Source organism: Mus musculus, chromosome 6, assembly GCF_000001635.26.
Source record: "Mus musculus strain C57BL/6J chromosome 6, GRCm38.p6 C57BL/6J".
NCBI lineage: Eukaryota > Metazoa > Chordata > Mammalia > Rodentia > Muridae > Mus > Mus musculus.
Window position 1 is genome coordinate 25,118,826 of NC_000072.6, and position 21,933 is coordinate 25,140,758.

The 21,933-nt window shown below is 37.9% G+C and overlaps 1 long non-coding RNA gene across 1 annotated transcript in view; it reads right to left on the bottom strand.

Moving 5' to 3' along the window:
• Positions 1-8,163: 8,163 nt before the first annotated feature.
• Gm30658 overlaps positions 8,164-21,933 on the bottom strand; it is a 57,003-nt gene continuing 43,233 nt past the window's right edge. Inside the window, exon 3 of the long non-coding RNA XR_377377.2 lies at positions 8,164-8,867. This is a non-coding gene — a long non-coding RNA (predicted gene, 30658). The remainder of the gene's footprint in view (positions 8,868-21,933) is intronic.

Sequence of the window (21,933 nt, forward strand, 5' to 3'; positions counted from 1 at the left end):
GCTAAGAGGATGTTCCTAAACTTGTGTGCTGTTGCAAGGCTTTTTGTCATTGGTATAAAGTACGCCCTCAATAATATTTCAAATCATATGTTCTGAAATTATAAACAGGTGTGAACTGCACATCTTACTTAGAAGTCAGGCAGATTGGAGTCTGTCTCTTAATATGTGCCTCTGCTATCCTGAAGCCTGTGTTAGCAAATAAATAATTAATCACTATTAACAACACTGTCAACATCATCTCTATCTTTCTCCCCTCAACCCAGCTAGAACCTTTCCAATGAACTTCAGGGCATGGCTTAATTGCTTGGCTGCTGAGATAAACAGCAAGCCTGCCCAGGGACATAGCCTCATTCAAGTGATAGTGCCTACAGAGAGCTTTCTAACATTCATAGAAACAATGCAATTGCCATTTAAACATTGCAAAACCATAATACAATTAATGGTTTGAAGTTTTAGGCCCATTTAAGTTGGAGGACGTTATGAGCCTCAGTCATTCAGTAAATCTTGACTTCTATATTAAGAAACACCTCAAACAAACCATTGTAGAGGGCTGCCTTTCCTTCTTGTATTAGACTAAATTCATGCCAAAGATCTCTGCTCCTTTTACAAACATTCTAATATGCAGTTATGATAATTATTTGAGTTTTTATTATTGATTCTTTGTGAGTTTCACAGCACACACCCCAGTCCTGTTCATCTTGTCCCCTTGCACTTACCCTTTACTCTTGCAACCTATCCCCGAAAATAAAACACACACGAGCACACACGCACGCACGCACGCACGTGCGCGCGCGCGTCCACACACACACACACACACACACACACACACACACACACACACACACACACACACACACTTTCACAGATAAATAAACATAGAAAAACTAACAAATCATCAATAACAGTAGCAAGGGAATGTGACAGGAGATATGTAGCTTAAGGCAGCTTATTGGCAGCATAACTGTTAGTGAATTTGTATTCTTAGTCACTAGCCAGGAGTTACATGCATCAGATTTCTGTCCTAAATTTCCTGCTTCTGGCTGGCTGAAAGAAAGTACCCATAGAAGACTGGGACTGAGATGAAAGAATTAAAATGTGGGTACTTTACCTCCTGGGCCGAACCTTCTGCTAGCTGATATTTGTCAACTCGACCCAAACCTAGACATAGTGGGAAAATGGACTTTTAATGAGAAGATGCTTTCGTAAGACTGGTATGCAGACAAATCTTGAGTGCATTTTCATTATTACTGATTGATGTGGAAGGGCCTGTATCACTGTGGGTGGTGCCATGTGAGAAGCTGTCTTAAAAATGAGGCAAAGAGCAATTGAAAAAGACAACCAATGTCAACTTTTGACCTCTACCGTCACGTTAACACACACACACACACACACACACACACACACACACACACACACACACACAGAGAGAGAGAGAGAGAGAGAGAGAGAGAGAGAGAGAGAAAATAAGTGAATGAATAAATAAATAAGTAAAATATATGTTATTTGGTTATTTTATATTTATGTGAAAGGCACAATTAGAACATTGCACAACAGCACTGTACAATGTTGACATAAGTAATATCTGCCTTTTAGAGCAGAAGAAGGCTGTTCTATATTTTCAGTTTGTTTTGGTAACTAGGAGATAATAAACAGATATTCCAGAATATGTGCTTGCATGTACTGAGTGTGAAATTGCTCCTGTATGTGAAGGATTTATTTTGTATTTGTGCTTCTTTGAGTCACATTTATACTCTTTGTGATTTCGAGAATAAAATAAATGAAAAAAATTGTTTACATAGTTGGCCACATGGAAAAAGTTAGTAAAAGATCACTAATAGGCCTTTGATAACTTGTTATATAGATTATCTCTGATTCAATAAACTAGTCATGTGTGAATGAAAGAATTTTCCTGAGATGGAATTTACAACTTCTCACAATCATTGAACAGTTTTCAGAGTACTTCTGATTTATTATTATATTTAAATCTCAGAGGCACATAGGCTTATCATATCATTTTCTGGTTTTTAAAATGCAGAGAAATTAGCTGCTTGAGATTCTATACGGTAGCAGGGAAGCTCCTGATGTTCAGTAGCAGATCTCTTGTCTTCTTCATAGCGTCATTTTTGTCTCTTTGGATTCCAATGCACTGGTATGGTGGATGAAGTAGCATTCTCCTCTCTTTTTGGGTTCTCTCAGCGAAGGCAGGTTACTTGGCTACGTAGTGAGCAGATTCCTTTCCACTAAATAATTCAAGGCTTGCTGATGGCAAAGAAAAGAACAAACAGCTTCCCTTCTGTGGGAAAGCTGATACTGAATTTGGTTATTTCATAATTTAAACACATTTCAGAACAGCAGCCTAGGTTAAATGTGTGCTCTTTGCATACATGGGGTTTTTCTGGATGAGATTTTGTTCTTAGCCTCATCTGAAGATAAAAGCAAAATGAAGAATAGGGGCTTCCCTTGCTTTATGGACAGAAAATTTTCCTTTAATTTCATAAAGCCATGAGATTGATGAGTTGACAGGTAAAGATTAATTTAAAATTTTATTTTACATTACATTTAATAGATAAATTTATTTAATATAGATTGTATTTTAATATATATAGTACTCTCTTCTCACAACCTAAGCAGAGAATTAATCTTTACATAAAATAATCACATTTTTAGCTAAGAAAATTTCCTTTTAATATTTTTCCATTTGAGATTCTTTCTCTCTCAAGTGGTGTTTACTAATTCCCCCCACTGGTCATTACTAGTATGGAGATAATGGCTATTAATGTAGACAAATTTACTAGTTAATATATATAACATGTTCATCTTTACTGCTCCACAGCTCTTCCTTCCCTTCATGAAATGGTACATTTTCTTCTGTTTATTAGATGGATTTTATTAATCATGAGAAGGCTCTAAGGAAGAGAAATGTATAGGTCCTATACATGGTGGTCGAAGAAGGAATGAGAAGGTGCCCATGCAAGCAAGGGAAACACATTTATATCACTTCTGCCTCTCTTCTCAGTCCATCTGGAACCATGGGAAGCTGATGTCAATGGCTCTCCTTCATTGTGGTTGTTTGTCTACCGAGAGTCCCCGAGGTATATGGAATGCAAAAAGGATAGGACCCTGGAGATGTTCAAACTTTTCTGATCTTTTGGATTAGCCTCATTCCTATGAAGTAACCAGCTAATGCAAATGAACGAAAGTTTATCTTTCTAAACTTTATTTCAGATGACAGTTTTCTCCAGAGTAGGACACAGCCAGTGGCAACTCATGTTACAAAACATTTTGTGACCTTGGCCTCTGCATGTGAAACATCAAGTGTACACTTTTAAATGGGATGGGGTGCAGCAACTCTTCTCATGGTGCCTCCAGAGGCAAAAATATGAACCTCCCATTAGAAGTGGGCAGAGCCCATTATACTTCTCAGCACACAGTCTTTTGGGGGAACTGAAATGCTACGATTAAATGTTATAGGATTAAATGGAATGGAATTTTTACCGAGCTCAAAAAGCAGAATTTTATAGTATTTTGTGCCTAGTCTCTCCAGTTTCATTATCTCCTCACGTGGAAAAATAATTAAAATTGACATGTAGCTCAAGTTAGTTTCTAGGTATTCCTGTTCACCCATTAATAATGACTGCTCATTTCACTACCTAAATATTGAACACATAATTGAATTGGTAAGAAGATTTCAGCTTGACAACATTACCAAGTACTATATATCTTTCCATTTACTGTTTTTAATAGAGGGACACAAATTACTGTAGTAGTTCAGCATCTCTGCATGCAGCTGCTGACTTTATTAAGGACCCATAAAATAGACTCACTATGGCTATGGTAGCATGCACGAGAACTGCACTGTCCCAAACTACACAAAATCCCAACACAGAGGGTGGAAGTGGTCACAGAGTCCTACCTCTAGCCGAGGAAGGAACTCTTAGTAACTGATAGGTTGATGGTAAATGGAGATTTGGTTTTCCTTAAGGGTGTGGGCCCTGTTGGGTAGAACAAGTTCCCGTGAATGGACACACTCCTAAGAGCATGTATCCCACATTAAATAGACTGGATGGATTTTAAAAGAAGAAAAAAGACAAGGGCACAAATTTATATGAGTAGGGAATGAGGAAGGTGGAACTTGGGCATGTTAGGAGACAGTGGTGAATATGAGCAGTACACTGTATGAAATTCTCAAAGATTAATACAATACATATTCAAAGAAAGAGCAGCCTTAATTAACATCCTCTATCTCATAAGCATGAAAGGTCATATTATCAGGATGGACTTAAATGATAAGATATTTATACTTTTGTAGAATTCAAGATTTACAAGCAACATGAGACATACAAACTATGGTTATTTAATATAAAGATGCCTTTATATTTTTCTTCTTAATTCATATCAGTGGAAAGGTCATAACCCAAAGGGCTGACTTCCAAGCCTGGGATATTGCTTGCTTCATTTATATTGTGAGGAATATATAAAACCACAAAATAAATATGTGAAGAAATCCAAATGTGGTTTAAAAATATCAAACATCATTTCCTTAATTATTATTTTTTAAAATTTATTTTCTATCATATATTACATTCAGACCACAGTTTCCCCTCCCTCCTCTCCTCCTACTCTCCTTCTCCCCTTCTATTTCTCCTCTATATCTCTTCAGAAAAGGGCAGGCCTCCCAGGGATATCAACCAAACATGACATAGCAAGCCTGCATTACTAATTTTAATACTATTTAAATCTGGCCTACAGAGATGGCTCAGAAGTTAAGAGCACTTGTTGCCCTTGAACAGGATCTGGGTACGATCCCCTGTGCTCATCCACATGGTGGTCTATAATCAACTATAACTCTAGTTCCAGGGGATCCCTCTTTTGATCTCTGAGGACACAAAACACATATGTGGCATACATGCATATATACATGCAGACAGACCTCCCACACATAAGATTAAATGAATAAATCTAATATAGAAATTTGGTTAATTTAAGTTAAATAATTCAGAAAGTATAAGCAAATGTACCAAATTTGTGTATGCTCAGTATTTTCCACTATGAAGGAAAGTTATGCAGCTTAATTAAGGACAATTGGAATTATCTTCAAAATTCTCCCTATAAGAGCTTTCCTAATTTGTCTTCAGTGGACATCTGTTAATTTATAGAAAATGCCAGCAGTGGACCCAAGTTCAAGGATCCATCTTATTCTGTGCTGTTGGTTCACAGTGGAACACAGTGTTTTATCAGCCCTTTCCCACATAATGGCTTGGGTTTGGCTTCCCAGTCAATCCAATGTGATTTCCTTTAGGATGGAAAACCTATCTTGGTGATGTAGATGGTAAAAATTAAGTGTGTTTGGATTAAAACATTAATTTTCTGTTCTTTATCTCTCTCTCTTGAGAAAAATGATAAAGACCTGTGAATGAGAATTCCTGGAAAGAAATGGGGACCATGAAGTCTTATGGACAGTTTATAACCATGATGATGTGGCAACATTGGGATGTTGCAAGTCCATGTCCACAATATCTTAGAACATCTAAAGGTACTGTCTTAGTCAGGGTTTCTACTTTTGCTCCTGCACAAACATCATGGCCAAGAAGCAAGTTGGGGAAGAAAGGGTTTATTCAGCTTACACTTCCACACTGCTGTTCACCAAAGGAAGTCAGGACTGGAACTCAAGCAGGTCAGGAAGCAGGAGCTGATAACAGAAGCCATGGAGGTATATTACTTACTGGCTTGCTTCCCCTTGTTTGTTCAGCCTGCTCTCTTATAGAACCCAAGACTATCAGACCAGAGATGATCCCACCCACAAGGGGCCTTTCCCCCTTGAGAAAATGCCTTACAGTTGGATCTCATGGAGGCATTTCCTCAACTGAAGCTCCTTTCTCTGTGATAACTCTAGCCTGTCAAGTTGACACAAAACTAGCCATTACAGGTACTTAGTGCCATTTATTGTCCTTCCCTGTGTGTGACCTAATATTTTAGGACCATTAGGTAAATATTTGGAATGTGGTAACAGACCCATAACTTCCACCTTCCAAAAGGCTGAGAATACCATCAGATAGCTTGATGCTGAGATGCCCTTGCACTTCTGCAAGCCAACTACCTGACTTTTTTCTAATGTAAAATGGGACAATAAGGAATGATAATCAAAAAAGAAGCCCTGAGAGCGATTACTGTAACAACTGTAATGGATGCATGTTAAAATGTAGTGCTGTATACTAAAATGAAACACTGTAACAGACAGTGTCATAGTCTAAAAACTATTATAGGGTGGAGCAAACATTTGATTCTCAGTTTGTAGCATTCAAAAAGTGGGTAGAAATAATTAAAATTGCACAATTCAAAATGACTTTGGTATAAGTGAAGATTTATTCAGGCAAACCACCAGTATGCTAGGAAGAATATGGTTGGTTAATTTGTTTTCTGTACAGAGATGCCATGAACCATATTAAATGATGACTTTAGTAGTTTCTTAGATAAAATATTTACTGTGTGGAGCTCACCAGGCTCTACTGAAACATTGGTTTATTATAGTGCTTTGTAGATTGAGAGGCCAGTGCTAATACTATAACATAAAATATTAAATTATATATAGAATGTATTAAAATGGCCACAAAGGCTCTGCAACTTCTGTCACCGAATCCTAGATAAACCTTTGACTTGAGAAAGGAGAGCAAGGATAGCCCTTGGAGGGGAGGAGGACAGAAGCTTGGCATTCACATCCCTCAAAGATTGCTATGGATATATAGATCAAGGCCCTCAAATCCTACTTCTCCTAACTGCTTCTGATAAGAATAGAGCTGGAGATGCTTAGAGATTGTGACCTTTAGCTAGCAAATGTCCTGAGCAGAGCCTTAGGGTTTCAGTTGAGAGAAAGCTTCAGTTTTGTTTTCCTGCTGTGTATTGCTAGAAAACTTCATCACTCCTGCTTGGGAACAAACTGCAAATAATCTATCTGTAGCACTGAGAAATTCTTCAAGAGGACATTTTGGACACTGTTCTAATCCAGACAATGATTAAGGGTGTGTGTGGGGTGTGTGGGTGTGGGTATGTAATCTTGATGGCTACCTTAACTGTGTTCTTTTTACAGATTATCCAGTGATGAACTATATACTTTATCTGCTAATCTCTATAAGGGAATCTCTAATCCAGGCACACTGTGTACATTTCACCTTTAGTTACTGACTAACATATATTTTTGGTACTTGATAGTTACAAGGATAATACCATTGGGAAAGAAGTAAGCCCTGGAAGAAGATCTGGAAAAGATCTATAGCCTTTGCTTTTAAATTTTATTATTGCTTCATTACAGAAAACTTCTCTGTTTGTAATAAAAATATATAACAATACAAATTATATTCTCATTAGCCAGAGAAAAACCTCATATTTTTCTTTCTTTCCAGAGTTCAATGCTGAAGAAAAACATTAGCCATGTTTTCTCTAAAATTTCTGTGATATCAGAAAATAGCATTTTAATAAGATATAGAATAGCTATAATTTATTAGCTCTCAAAGTGAAACATTGATTGGATAAGATTCGGTTTTCAATTTATCAAGAAGAAAAAAAAATAAAATTTATGCTAAATATCTAGAAGCCCTATGACCCTACAGTTGTAAAGGACAGAAGCACTCCTTTCTTCCTGCTGTGAATCCCCATGTGAGCTGTCCAAAGCAGTGGTCAGTCCTGAAACCATAAACACAGAAACAACTAAAGTGAACTCAGCAAGTGGTGTTTATGTATACTTGTTTATGAATATATAAACACACACACACACACGTTCACAGAAATACATACAACAAATAAAAGAGGCTCTCAGCTTAAGAGTGGGGAGCAGCCAGGTGGTGGTGGTGCACACCTTTAATCCCAGGACTTGGGAGGCAGAGGCAGGCAAATTTCTGAGTTCAAGGCCAGCCTGGTCTACAAAGTGAGTTCCAGGACAGCCAGGGCTATACAGAGAAGCCCTGTCTTGAAAAACAACAAACAAACAAACAAACAAATAAACAAACAAACCAACCCCCCCCCCAAACCAAAAAGAGTGGGGAGCATGACAGGGTTTGAGACAGGGTAGGTGAGAGGAGCTGAAGGGAGGAAATGGGAGAACAAAAGCACTGTCATTTTATTTCGGTTAAATTATATGGAAAAAAGAAATCTGACAAAACTAAAATAAAATATGTTTCCAATAAAAATTTAATGAATGATGTCCATTGCCTAGGCAGATGAAATCTATCTGAAGTAATAATAATAGTAATAATAACAATAGGAGGCATTAATAACAAAATAATAGTAATAACACTCATCAGTAATGTTAGAAATCATTCACATTGTATATTGCATAATGTAAGGATAAGAAATAACCACCATTTATAAAATATTTTTCTAATTTCTCTGAACAACGAGTGCATTTTATTCTCCAAAGATTTAAAACTGCTTAAATATAAGGGATTAAATAAACATAATTTAAATAACACATTAAGCTATATACAAAATTAGATTAAAATGGACACAACTTCTGTCCAACTTCTCCTGTTGAAGGTTGAATCTGACATTAGCCAGCTGCTTGGCGAAGAGGAGGGGAAATAGAAGATGGATAGAGGATGAGAGAAAGTGTGAGGAAAGAAGGATTCTGGGACTTTGGAAATCAGAAGAGCCTCACAGCTTTCACTGAAGTCATCAGGAGTACCATTCTACAGACTTCAATCTAGGTACACACAGTGTTCCCTAATACGCTGTGCTGTGGGGTTGCCAATGTTCTCCATGCAAAGAGGAAGAGATGCCTGACCAGACTCCAGCTATTGCTGTGTTCAAGCCCAGGTACCAGGTGAAAATGAAGATGCTGCCAGTTGATTCCAGCCTCTGCTGCTCCATGGTTGTGCCTTTATGAGAAGAAAAGAGCAATAAGAAGTTAAGCTTCTACAATTTAGGACCTTTTTCAACATAGTATTCATGGGAGCATCCAGGGTTTAAAATGGCAGTCCATAGTTTCAGTTTCATCATCTCCAAATGCATGAGTAGGACAAAAGATTCTGAAACCATCACGGAGAACTCCTAGGAGTTTATAATTTGGAATCTGCCATCAGCAGTTCCTGGAGTTCCTGGCTGTTTGTGTATCCTAATTCCATTTGGGCTTTTTTTTTTCCTCCATTTTTTATTAGGTATTTAGCTCATTTACATTTCCAATGCTATACCAAAAGTCCCCCATACCCACCCACCCCTACTCCCCTACCCACCCACTCCCCCTTTTTGGCCCTGGCGTTCCCCTGTACTGGGGCATATAAAGTTTGCCTGTCCAATGGGCCTCTCTTTCCAGTGATGGCCGACTAGGCCATCTTTTGATACATATGCAGCTAGAGTCAAGAGCTCCGGGGTACTGGTTAGTTCATAATGTTGTTCCACCTATAGGGTTGCAGATCCCTTTAGCTCCTTGGGTACTTTCTCTAGCTCCTCCATTGGGAGCCCTGTGATCCATCCATTAGCTGACTGTGAGCATCCACTTCTGTGTTTGCTAGGCCCCGGCATAGTCTCACAAGAGACAGCTACATCTGGGTCCTTTTGATAAAATCTTGCTAGTGTATGCAATGGTGTCAGCGTTTGGATGCTGATTATGGGGTGGATCCCTGGATATGGCAGTCTCTACATGGTCCATCCTTTCATCTCAGCTCCAAACTTTGTCTCTGTAACTCCTTCCAAGGGTGTTTTGTTCCCACTTCTAAGGAGGGACATAGTGTCCACACTTCAGTCTTCATTTTTCTTGAGTTTCATGTGTTTAGGAAATTGTATCTTATATCTTGGGTATCCTAGGTTTTGGGCTAATATCCACTTATCAGTGAGTACATATTGTGTGAGTTCCTTTGTGAGTGTGTTACCTCACTGAGGATAATGCCCTCCAGGTCCATCCATTTGGCTAGGAATTTCATAAATTCATTCGTTTTAATAGCTGAGTAGTACTCCATTGTGTAGATGTACCACATTTTCTGTATCCATTCCTCTGTTGAGGGACATCTGGGTTCTTTCCAGCTTCTGGCTATTATAAATAAGGCTGCTATGAACATAGTGGAGCATGTGTCCTTCTTACCAGTTGGGGCATCTTCTGGATATATGCCCAGGAGAAGTATTTCTGGATCCTCCGGTAGTACTATGTCCAATTTTCTGAGGAACCGCCAGACTTATTTCCAGAGTGGCTGTACAAGCTTGCAATCCCACCAACAATGGAGGAGTGTTCCTCTTTCTCCACATCCTCACCAGCATCTGCTGTCACCTGAATTTTTGATCTTAGCCATTCTGACTGGTGTGAGGTAGAATCTCAGGGTTGTTTTGATTTGCATTTCCCTGATGATTAAGGATGTTGAACATTTTTTCAGGTGCTTCTCTGCCATTCGGTATTCCTCAGGTGAGAATTCTTTGTTCAGTTCTGAGCCCCATTTTTTAAGGGGGTTATTTGATTTTCTGAGGTCCACCTTCTTGAGTTCTTTATATATGTTGGATATTAGTCCCTTATCTGATTTAGGATAGGTAAAGATCCTTTCCCAATCTGTTGGTGGTCTTTTTGTCTTATTGAGGGTGTCTTTTGCCTTGCAGAAACTTTGGAGTTTCATTAGGTCCCATTTGTCAATTCTCGATCTTACAGCACAAGCCATTGCTGTTCTGTTCAGGAATTTTTCCCCTGTGCCCATATCTTCAAGGCTTTTCCCCACTTTCTCCTCTACCATTTGGGCTTTTATGTGATATTTTAACTAAGCAAGGAAGGAAATTGCAGAACCATCTATATTGCCTTGACTCCTTCATATATTCCCTCTGAGAAAATTTTGGTGATTTCAGGTAATGGCCATGTGACACACTGCTATTTTGCTGACTATAATACTTTCCAGTAAAGAAAGCTGGGCCAGATGTGATGGCACAGCCTTCATCCCAGCGGTGGCTGCAGCAAAAGGGTTTACAACTCCAGTTAGCCTAAGCTAGTAGCAAACTTCTTTCTCAACAATAATGAGTGTACTCATGCAGGATCTATGATTTAAGTTTTATCCGTAGTGCAGCCCCTTGCAAATAAAGGTCTTATTTTGTTTACTTATTATAATGTCACAATGATAGCTTTCTAAAGGAGAAAACACAAATCCATGATTAACTCATATAATTTGCAGGAAAGAACTTTAAAAATTCCGTTTATGAAAAATATTTCCCTTTTAAAAATTTTTTTTTAATTAGGTATTTTCCTCGTTTACATTTTCAATGCTATTCCAAAAGTCCGCCATACCCACCCCCCCCAATCCCCTACCCACCCACTCCCCCTTTTTGGCCCTGGGGTTCCCCTGTACTGGAACATATAAAGTTTGCAAGTCCAATGGGCCTTTCCCATCATAAAGATCATTATTCTGTGGATTTTGAAGTTTTGATAGAGCAGACATTTAATAGGGAAGCAGTAACTGTAACACAATTACTAAGTGTGGCAGGGTAAATTCCAGGGTTTCCACTTCAAAATATTTGTACTTTTGCAAAGGAGACATGTAATATAGAAAAAAAATGTAGGTAGCCATGATGGAATGAACAGAGACAGGGAGGATGGTTGGCTATGAGTCACCACCTTCTGCAGACTTAGACTATGTGTGCTCTACTAAAGATCTGCTCTTAGCTCCTCCCCTGTTCCAGAGGTAGAATTTGCATGACTATGAACCCTGACTCTTTAAGTAGCAAACGGGGAAGATAGACAAAAGAAACAAACAAACAAAAAAAGATAGACAATATAGAGGACATAGTCGGAAAAGAACTTAATTTTCTTAGAGGAGTTGCAAGCATGAATACACACACACACATATGCACATACACACACACACACACACACACACACACACACACACACACACACACACACACTATCCATAGCTTCTTTTTCCTTTTGTTTGACTTGCTAAATTTGTTATAGTTACTTGCGGAAATGCCATCTCTTATTGCCATTTCTCTAGCAAGTTAGAGTTGTAGAGTTTCTGTCCTAGCTCTGACGAGTCATGATGCTTTCATCTCTCACAGCAACACAGAACTTGTGGGTCCAGAGTAGATGAATATACAACGGGGACAGTGTCCAGCCTTGTCAGCTTGGTGAAAGTGAACTTGAGCTCATTCAGAACATGTCTGGCAGAGCTGGAATGCAAATTAAGCATAATTTGTGATGAAGATCAAGATATTTGGAAGTGATACATTAGCATGTCCCTAGAATATCTTATGATTGGGGTGACCCATTTCTTAAGCAAAATTCTGGTTCTGTGTTTCATTAAGGTGTTGCTGAATGATTGGTGAGCAAATGAGCCACTGTATGTCTCTTAAGGCTTAATTTGGATGTGAGCGGCACAAATATGAATCACTTACATGTTGCGCCTTTGCATTCTTCTTGTATTTTTTTAGTTAGACTTTTGCTCATAACATTCCAATATTTCCACATTGTTCATATATCTCTAATATGAACCACTACCTATTTTTCAAGAAATAGGTCAGAAACTACTTGTCAGGGAAACTTTCATAACCTCACTTGTGGACAGGATTCCATGTAGCATACACCACATAATTTTGAACTTGTAGTTCACTGATTGTAAGGCTGGTTGGCTAGCAAGTCAAAGGATACTCCTGTCTCTACATTTCAGTGCTCGGACTATAGTTCCTTGCATTAAATGCCAGGCTTTTTAATCTAGGGCCTGGTCATCTGAACTCAGGTTCTCAAGTTTGTGTGGTAAGAATAACACCAACTAAGTCATTTCTCCAGCCCTAGAATTGCTTAAAATGATACCTATGTTATTTTAATATTCCAGCCATTTCCATTTGGTCTATGTATGCCAGAAGTGATTCATTTTAAGTTATTGAGTTGGTAGTTACTCTGGTGTCAAATTGGAAGGACTCAGGACTTGCAAACTGGGCAAATTCTGCATGACTAAACCATATTAAATTCTTCTAGATAATTTTCTCATATTTCAAAAAGAAGCCATCCTGTGAAATTTGAGATGAAATGCACTTATCTGTAAATTAGGTTCATGAATCTCACTTTACCTGTGATATAGACACCAGAAATATATTTCAAGAGGAATAATATAGTCAAGATGTGTTGGAGCTTAAAAACATAAAGCAAAAGAAACTGAGCAGTGATCATTTTTTTTTCTAAAAATGGGTAAAGAGAAAGAAAAATTAAGGTTTATCACTTGCTTTATAATAGCTTTGTTCAAAGGCACTCGGTCCTCTTGGGCTTGGAATATAACTAAGAAAACTGAGGTGCTTATAAATATGAGGAAAAACTCATTGTTTACTTCTGTAAGAAAAGGACATGGTTTCTGATTGCTTCATTGAGGCAGGAGAAAAAGGGGTAGCTGTTGGGGATGAGGTGCAGGAGGACTGATGGATTAGCCTGGTGAAAGTCTCCAGTTTAAAGTGAAACACTGGAAACTCCCCAGTTGCCCCTACCATATAAGTTAGCTGGTGGGGTGGACAAATGCTTTCTGATATATGACCTATAGTAAGTCATAAGCCTTTAGGTATGAAATCATAGTGTTTCTAACCTTCTCCCTAGCCTTGGTGCTCCTCTTCCTCTTTGAAAGTATACTTTTCCCCAATAATCGGTATCTACTTTTGATGATATCCATGTGCCTCTGTTTACTCCCTTGTTCTGTGTCATAAGAACTTTGAAATCCCGGCAGGCATCACCAGACTCCAATATCTGCTGATAATACTACTTCAGCTCTAGAAATATGGATATAATTGTATTTTCATGAAAAAGAGCACCACAAGATACATTGCCTGCTAAAATGCTGGCCATTTTGATTCTTATGCATTTGGTTGTGAGCCTAGCCTTGAACTCAACAGAAATTCATGAAACCAAAACATTATCATCTTCAGCAGGTCACAATATTTAGATACCCTCCAACAAATCCCTTTAAACTTCTCCTGTAAGGTATTACTACATTGCCTGAGGCCCAACAATTGCATAAAAGTCATTCTTGTAATTTTTGGTAACAGAACCTTAGCAGATATAATGCAGGAATGAAATGCATTCTATGGGCTGAAGGATGCATCTCTTTGAAATTCAACCCTTCTGTAGCAATATTGTCCAGGACTTGAACTAAACACTGTACTAAACATCTTGTGATACTGTGCAGTTAAGATTCAATACAGGAAATGCCACCATGCATTTTCACAGAAAAGCACAAATAGATAACAGACAAGTATCATTCTCTTAATTTAGCTCTGCACCAAATTTAATATTGCTTTCTCTATATCTCTTTTCTATCTCCCTATCTGTCTTTCTGTCTCTGTCTTGCTCTTCTTTCCCCTTCTCTCTTTTTCTCTTTCTTCCTCTATCTCTCTCTCCATCTAGTATATAATTTAAATTTAAATATGCCTGCCTCTGCTTCACTACCTCCCTATCTAAAGCATCGTGGATGCATTACTTTTTCTTATGGCTCCCCAGGGGGAAAGCAACAGTGGACTATGGTTGTCACCCTCCATTTAGTTATAACGGAAATCTGACATGCCAGATATGAATGTTCTACCCTACAGATAAATCGTGTGTGTCCCCCTGTTTCTGGCTCACTAGATTTTGGCCTACTTTACAATGAAAGGAATGTCTTTATTTTTTCATAATGTGCCCACTGAACAGAGCCGACGATGGAAATGAGATTTGCCTCGAGCTACTTTTATCCCTGTTGTTTGTAAGGCTTAGCCAGGGTGAAAGAACACATCAGGGCAGGGGATACTTCTATCTCCTAAATGTGCTGTGACTGCCTAATACTAACCTTGTCCTCCAGAGCCTTAGGGAATTCACTGAGAGGAACAGTGTTTCTTATACTATTTGTATGTGTTTGGATGTTGGGGAACTCATTACAGAGGGATTCTTAAACTTGTCTCCTTTGTAGCTAGCTGTGTATGGAGAATCTAGCACTGTCATAAATATTATTTTGTTCTGATGCCATGTGGTCACAGAGCTGTGGTTCTTGAGAATTGTGGAATTGTAACAGACATGGGGATAATCGACTTCTGCTCATCATTGTCTCCCAGAAAAATGGAAAACTATATAACTGAGGTTATATGGTGATTGTGTTTCCACTCTGCCTGTAATTTTAGAGTGGACATGACAGTGCATTGGCTGGAAGCCCTCACTGGCTTCTGGATGCAGTTTTGGCAGGACACATTTTCTGTAGAAACTTGCCTTTTTGTTTTAAAACAGTGTGATTGGATTGTATACTTGTTAACTGAGTTGATAACTTAAATGTTATCTCTGATGAACTGCTTCCTATGGCAGTCACTGGTTGTTACATGGCTTTTTTATTTTTATTGTGACAGGATTGTATAGTACCAAACACTCTTGGGTAAGAGGAAACATGATTAGTAGCTAATGTGGGAGCACCATTACCCCAGTGGGCTAGTATCCGAATCCATGTAATAGTATAAAAAGGGCGGTGATATCCAAGGGACTTTGCACTCAGTCTAAGATTAAATGGAAATCCAAATAAATAAAAATGAAATAAATGAGAAATATTTACAAGTTTTTCCAGTTTAAAAGTTTTTAATTTCATGCCATACATTTTTCATCTTTCTGAAACTGAAATTAACTATTGTATTATGGTATACTCATGAAATCAACCTGGAATTTCTTTCCTCCTCTTGTCCTTATTTGAATAACAGTTGACATTTTCAATGTAACTGAAGCCAAAAAGTGGGTGTACTTTCTTCCTTCCATTCATTTCTCTCCCTTTCTCCATCCTCTCTTTTTTACCTCTCTTCCTCTTCTTCCTCTTCTTTTTCTTCCTTCTCCTTCTCCCGTTTTCTCCATTTCTCCTCCCCAGCATCTTCCCCTCTTTCTCTCAATAGGCTCTCAGCCAAGGCTCCCTTGAAATTTGTAGCATCCCTCTTGCCTCAACCTCCTAAATCCTGGAATTACAAATGCGAATCTCCATGCCTGGCAGTTCCATGCTTTTTGGCCTCCTCACATTGGATGGGTGTTAAGAGAGGACACTAATGAGTTTTCAGGAAGCACTTAACTGCTGAGGTTGACACTGATGGAAATATCACTGTAAAGCAGTGAGCCACATTATCTGGCACTGTTAACTGAGAGACAGCCCCCTAACTGACCTCAGGACATCAAAGCATAAGCTCCTCTTATTCATGCCATGAATTCTTTTATTCTCGAGACTCTTGGTACTATTGTAGATGGTGAACAGAATTCAGGGATTTTTCTGAATGAAAGCAAGGAGTATAGCCCTTGACAACCTACCTACCTTGACTACTCAGTGCAAGAATATGTCAGAGAAAAGGTACATCTTGGGCTACACAATCCATCCAAGCAGTAACAACACCTTAAAGGGGGCTTAACAATTCACCTCTGAGAAAACCAATGGTTTCATTCCAAGGAGAAATCTACATGGTGCCCATAGCATCCGAGCTCAGCTAAAGAGGGAAGCCCAAAACTTGTTCTGGAAGCATTGGTCTTATTGGCAGCCATGGAGAGATAATAGCAGGAGGATCACACATGTGATCTTGCCTATGTGGAAGAATGGGTGAAAGATTGGACAACTTGGGATCCTGGGAAGGAAGCCAGGCAGCTCAGGGATATACCTTGGCAGGGAGAGTTTACCTGAGAGAGAAATCATGGAGCCTAGAAATACAGGTCAGTGGTGGAAAATCTGCCTGAGAAAAAAAATCAGGGAGGCTAGGGATATGGGTCAACAGTGGACAGTCTAACTACCAAGCACAAAGATAAGCTCTTGGTTCATTTAAATTATTGAAAAGGGGGGCGTAGGAATGGCTGGAAACCATGAAACATGTATGTTCTTCGCTCTGATATTGAAAAAGCCATAGGAGTATTGATATAGAACAGGTTCGCATTATGCATATTATATTTGAGAACACTTACATTTCCTACTTTGTGTTTTCTCTTAGGCCTATGGCAGATTCTGTGAAAGCCTATGAGGATAAAATGAGAAAATGGATTTTGCAGTTTTGTTAATGGCACAGAAGTCAAGGAGATGGAGGTACTGGATGGTGCTGGTCTACCAAGATGTCTGGGGAAGATGACCTGATAGAGTGAGATGGACATAAGAAAATGTTAAACTGTACTCTACTCTGAACAGAAAACACACAGCTATTTCACCCATCCCACTCCCACTGCATTAACATCTGATGATGCCAATGGTTTTCCTTCTGGCTTTAGGTGAGGCATACATGTGACCTTTCTCCCCTGTAATAACGATTCTATACCCTGGGTCTATTCTAGAAGTGAACATGCTAAACTAAGGGCAGCTCTTTGCATCTTTTGTCTCTGTTGAGATGCTGTCTACCTTGACTCTTTTAAATGGGTTGCTTTACCCTAAAGTGTCTGCTAATTTATGCATATAAGAGTTGTTTTGTCCCTGTTTAAAATATAAATGGGATGAATTTCAGTGCTATTTACCTCCAACCAACTGATAATTCGATTACTTGCGGTCAAGTGGGAGACCCTGGCTGCTTGTTGCAGTTCTAATCTTTGCAAATCCTATTTTGGGACACAATTTGACACAGAGGTTGACAAGCTGGAACTCCAAAGGCAATATTAATGTTAATATGCTGCCACCTAGAAGATTCAATTTGCATATATCTAAGCAAACACAGGACCTGTTTTAAGATTGTATTTTATTTTTTAACATCTGAAGACTAAGTCAGCTCACTAAACCCACTGAGAAGCTTTGCTTTCTGTTCCAAAGTGTTTTATTGGCCACTTAATGTGGCTGGTTTTTGAAAAATATATGAAAAATGGGTTTCAGTGTTCTAAAGAAACTTGTAAGTACTGCATGTCCAGGCTCTGAAGTCAATCTGAATTTCTAATTTCATTCCCACTCTTCTGTATTAGTTGAGGATTTGTGTGAATTCATTTAGTTTCTTCAAATCTCAGCTGTCTCTGTGTAAGTACAAATAATACTAATGGCCAACTTGGAGTGTTATCAAGAGAGCTGAAAAACATATTAATTGTCACTGCTTGTACATAGTAACTTCTCTACAGTCTGTGTATGCACAAGGGCTGTATGTGTCTACACTGAGCTAGCTGTCTTCAATGTAATTATTTTGATATAATTGGATATGATATTTAGATATGGAGCAGATATTTTTGTATATGCAAATTTACACATTTATTTATGTGAAGTGCATACTTAGATGATATAGAAAAGATAGAATAATAACACTTAACTTGAAAGAAAATGGTGCAGACTCATAGAGGGATAGTGGGTGGGATATAGGTACATAGACAAAAGTTCCTGTACTGTTAGAAGTCTTACTAAGACATAAGAATAAAATCTAGGAAGAATTCATGATACAGACATTGAGAACACATCAGATATAGAATAATGATAGAAACACAAAGAAGGGAACAATCTGTGTCATGTAGTATTTGCCTAGCATGTAAAATGTTCAAGTGTGGTCTCCATCCCTGTATAAAGAAAAACCTGAATGCCAACACCATTTTAATAGATTGCCATCTCTGATGTGGCATGTGTAGATCCCAGGGCATTATTTTGCCACAAACATGAATGTAAATGAGATCCTTTTGGTTTTGGAAAAGTGGATGAACAAAGACATCATGATAAGTGAAATAAGATAAAAGAAAGAAAGGTAAACACTGCACATTGCTAGTTATAAATGGCAGATAAAGAAAAACAACAATCATTTAGATGTCAAAGATGAATAGTACTTATCAATGAATAGGTACCAAGGGTAGGGAAGATGGAGGTAGAGAGGGGTAGTTAATGGATACAAAAGTACAGTAAGATGGGACTTTTGAGTTCTATTGTTTTGTAGAGTAGAAGGGGCCTGTAACCAGCAATAATTTTTAAATGTTTCAAAATATCTAGAAGAAAGAACTATTAATATATCCAACCCAAAGGAAGTTACAGATATGCCATTTACATAGATTTGATGTGGCTTACTATATAAATGTACTAAAACACTATACTGAAATTCATGAACAAGAATATCTACGTCAGTAACAATTTTATGTCAGTAATACAGTGAAATCTTCCTCAATTATAAAAGCTAATACTTAATAAATTTATCTTGAAGAGGTCAAATATTTTCTGCCCCAGATATTAAAGTACACAAATAAAAGAGTAAGAAAACACTGTGATTCCACTCTGGTTTTAGGGACGCATGTAATTGCTGAAGAATCATTGAGTTAGTAATATGCAAATACCTCTATTTTGCATTTCATTAATGATAATCAAAGGCACTTTTGTAGGACTTTTTGAATTGCCTTTGTCTTTTGAGTTATTAGTGAGGATTTAAAGCTGAGCCTCACTTTCAGAGTGGTTTTGAAATTATGATGGTATATTAAAGACATTTCTTTGGAGACTGTCTCAATTCAGATTTAGATGTTCATTTGAGCCCTAATGAGAGGTGATATGTTTAGAAGATAAAATCTTAGTGTGTGACTGCACATGTATGTGTATGTCTCTAAAATGCCATGAGTGTCCTCATAAAGAGCTCTTGTCCTAAAGGATGCAAGGAGATCCAACTTCTGAACCAAGAACAGAGTTTTCTGACATCAAATCTTTATAGATCTCCAGATCTATAAAGGAGGTTTTATAAGCATATAAATTTTCATTGTTTATAAACTGTCCAGTCTATGGCATCCTGCATTGCACCATTGATTATGAAACTCTTCATAGTTTATTTCCTAATAATTCAAGTCTCTTTGGGTCACTTCTCCTAAGTAGATTTTTCTTTTTTTTCTCTCCTCTTCTTTGTTGTGTGCCTCACAGAGCATAGGCACACACACACACACACACACACACACACACACACACACACACACACATTTATTTAATTTACCAACTAATTTCTTGCAGTTGATTGCCACATCAAAGGATTAATTGAATATGTGTCTTCCCTAGCACTGAAATCCACTGCAGTCTTTTTAACCAGGATGTTCTAATACCAACTAGAGACAACTGATAATTCCATCTGTTAAATAATTTCTTTGTACCAGTTGTGAGTCAGTCCCTCTCACTGGCAGTCTTGGGAGAGATCTGCTCTCTGTCATTTTAAGAAATTGGACAGAAACGACATAAAAGAGTGTTTTTGAAAAGTGGCAAGATAGACTGAGTGCATTTCTTCTGAGAATATCTTAACGGCAGGTTACATGTTGAGCATTCAAGCTCCCATGAAAGGAGCATGCTAATGTTAAATTTAAGTTTGACTTCTTGAATTTGTTTTAAGAGAAATACTTAAGCTGTAACGCCCTTATATTTTAAGAGATTAACATGTAGTAAGGGGATGATCACTTAAATCATGTTTCTGCTTCAAACGTTTGTAGTGTGTTTAGAATAAATCCTCTTGGAAAGGTTGTCTCCTGATGGGGATTTGAAGACATGGACTAAGCACAGGTTTTAAGGCAATGGGCATGCTTTTAGTAAAGAGCTGCTCTCTCATCGCTCTGTTACTTTTCAGGGAGTTCCTGAAGCTAAAATGTCATTTATTCACACACACACACACACACACACACACACACACACACACACACACACACACATACACACATGAATCTACAGGTGACATATTATTACTTTTGTCATTAACTATCTTGCTCATTATCTTTTGGACTTTTGTATTCATTAATCTTTATTATTCCATCTCATTTGTCTAGTTATTACCTTTCTCATCTGAACAATAAGTTGTATAAGGTATGGTATAAGGTATGGCTTCTAAACATGTTGAGATCTTTTACATTTAACTTTGAGCATATTTTCCTTCTAGTAACATCACCCTCCCTTGCTTTCTGTCCATTAGGTGGTAAGATGAGTCTTTCAAAGGCACTCTTCTGTCGGCTTTGCTTCAGTGTTTAGTGACTCTACTTAATTCTTAGATCACATTCCTCTGTCTGACTTTCAAGGTCATCTAGTACTTGCAGCCACCTTATCTACCAGGTCAGCTTTCTCAGATGCAGGCTGTCCTGCTTACACAGGCCCACTCTCCAAGTCCTGCCAACTACTCACCCCCTAACTGTTTTACACTCTGCTTCTTTCCCCTTCACTGATTCACACTGTACACAGCCTAGAAAGATCTTTATTTCTTTTTATGTTATACAGATATTATAAATGAGTGTGAGTACCATTCAGAGAGTGAGCAATTTACCCACAATAGAGCCTCCTGAAGCACACCTAGATTTTTTTTCCATTTTGAAATCAGTTTTCCATACCAGCTATTTCACCCTTGTATTTTAATCTTTTATGAGCATCATTGAATTCTGCTTTCTATTCTCTAATACAATGCTGTGCACACAGTTGTATTTTGAAAATATCATTCAGGTTTTTACAATCATAGTCTCATTCTAATATAACTTTAGAAACATTCTTTAGATGAACTTGTAAGACTAACTCAATACTTTGAGAAGCAGAGGTAACTTTCAGTGTGGGCCTAAAATCCATTGCATTCCTTAAGGAGTTGTGTACACAAACCTCAGAGGAGAAGACTATACAGCATATATAATAAAATTCTTCACTAACTCAGTCATAAGTCTCTGTGTACATCAGTGCTGAAGAGACAAGACAGACCATAAATAGAGAAAGCCCTGAAGGCAGCAGCTGTGGATGCTGAACAGAGAAAACAATGTAAAACAGCAAGAAAGTACTGTGGACCAGATGATGATCATTTAAATAACATATTTTGTTACAGTAGATTAATTCATACTTACTGAGCTCTTATGTAGAAGGAACTCAACATAAAGATACTTTAGGCTTCATAAAATATTAGCATTAAGCATAAGAATAAACTATATATATTATATATACAAAACATATATATAATTATATATAAAATATGCATTATATAGATAGTATAGAGAGATCAATTAACGTAAGAGCTAATATTTTTTAGAACAGGCACCATGTTAGATAATTGTCCTACTTATAGCACAGCAAGCCTAAAGAGCAAATATCCTTTTTTTTT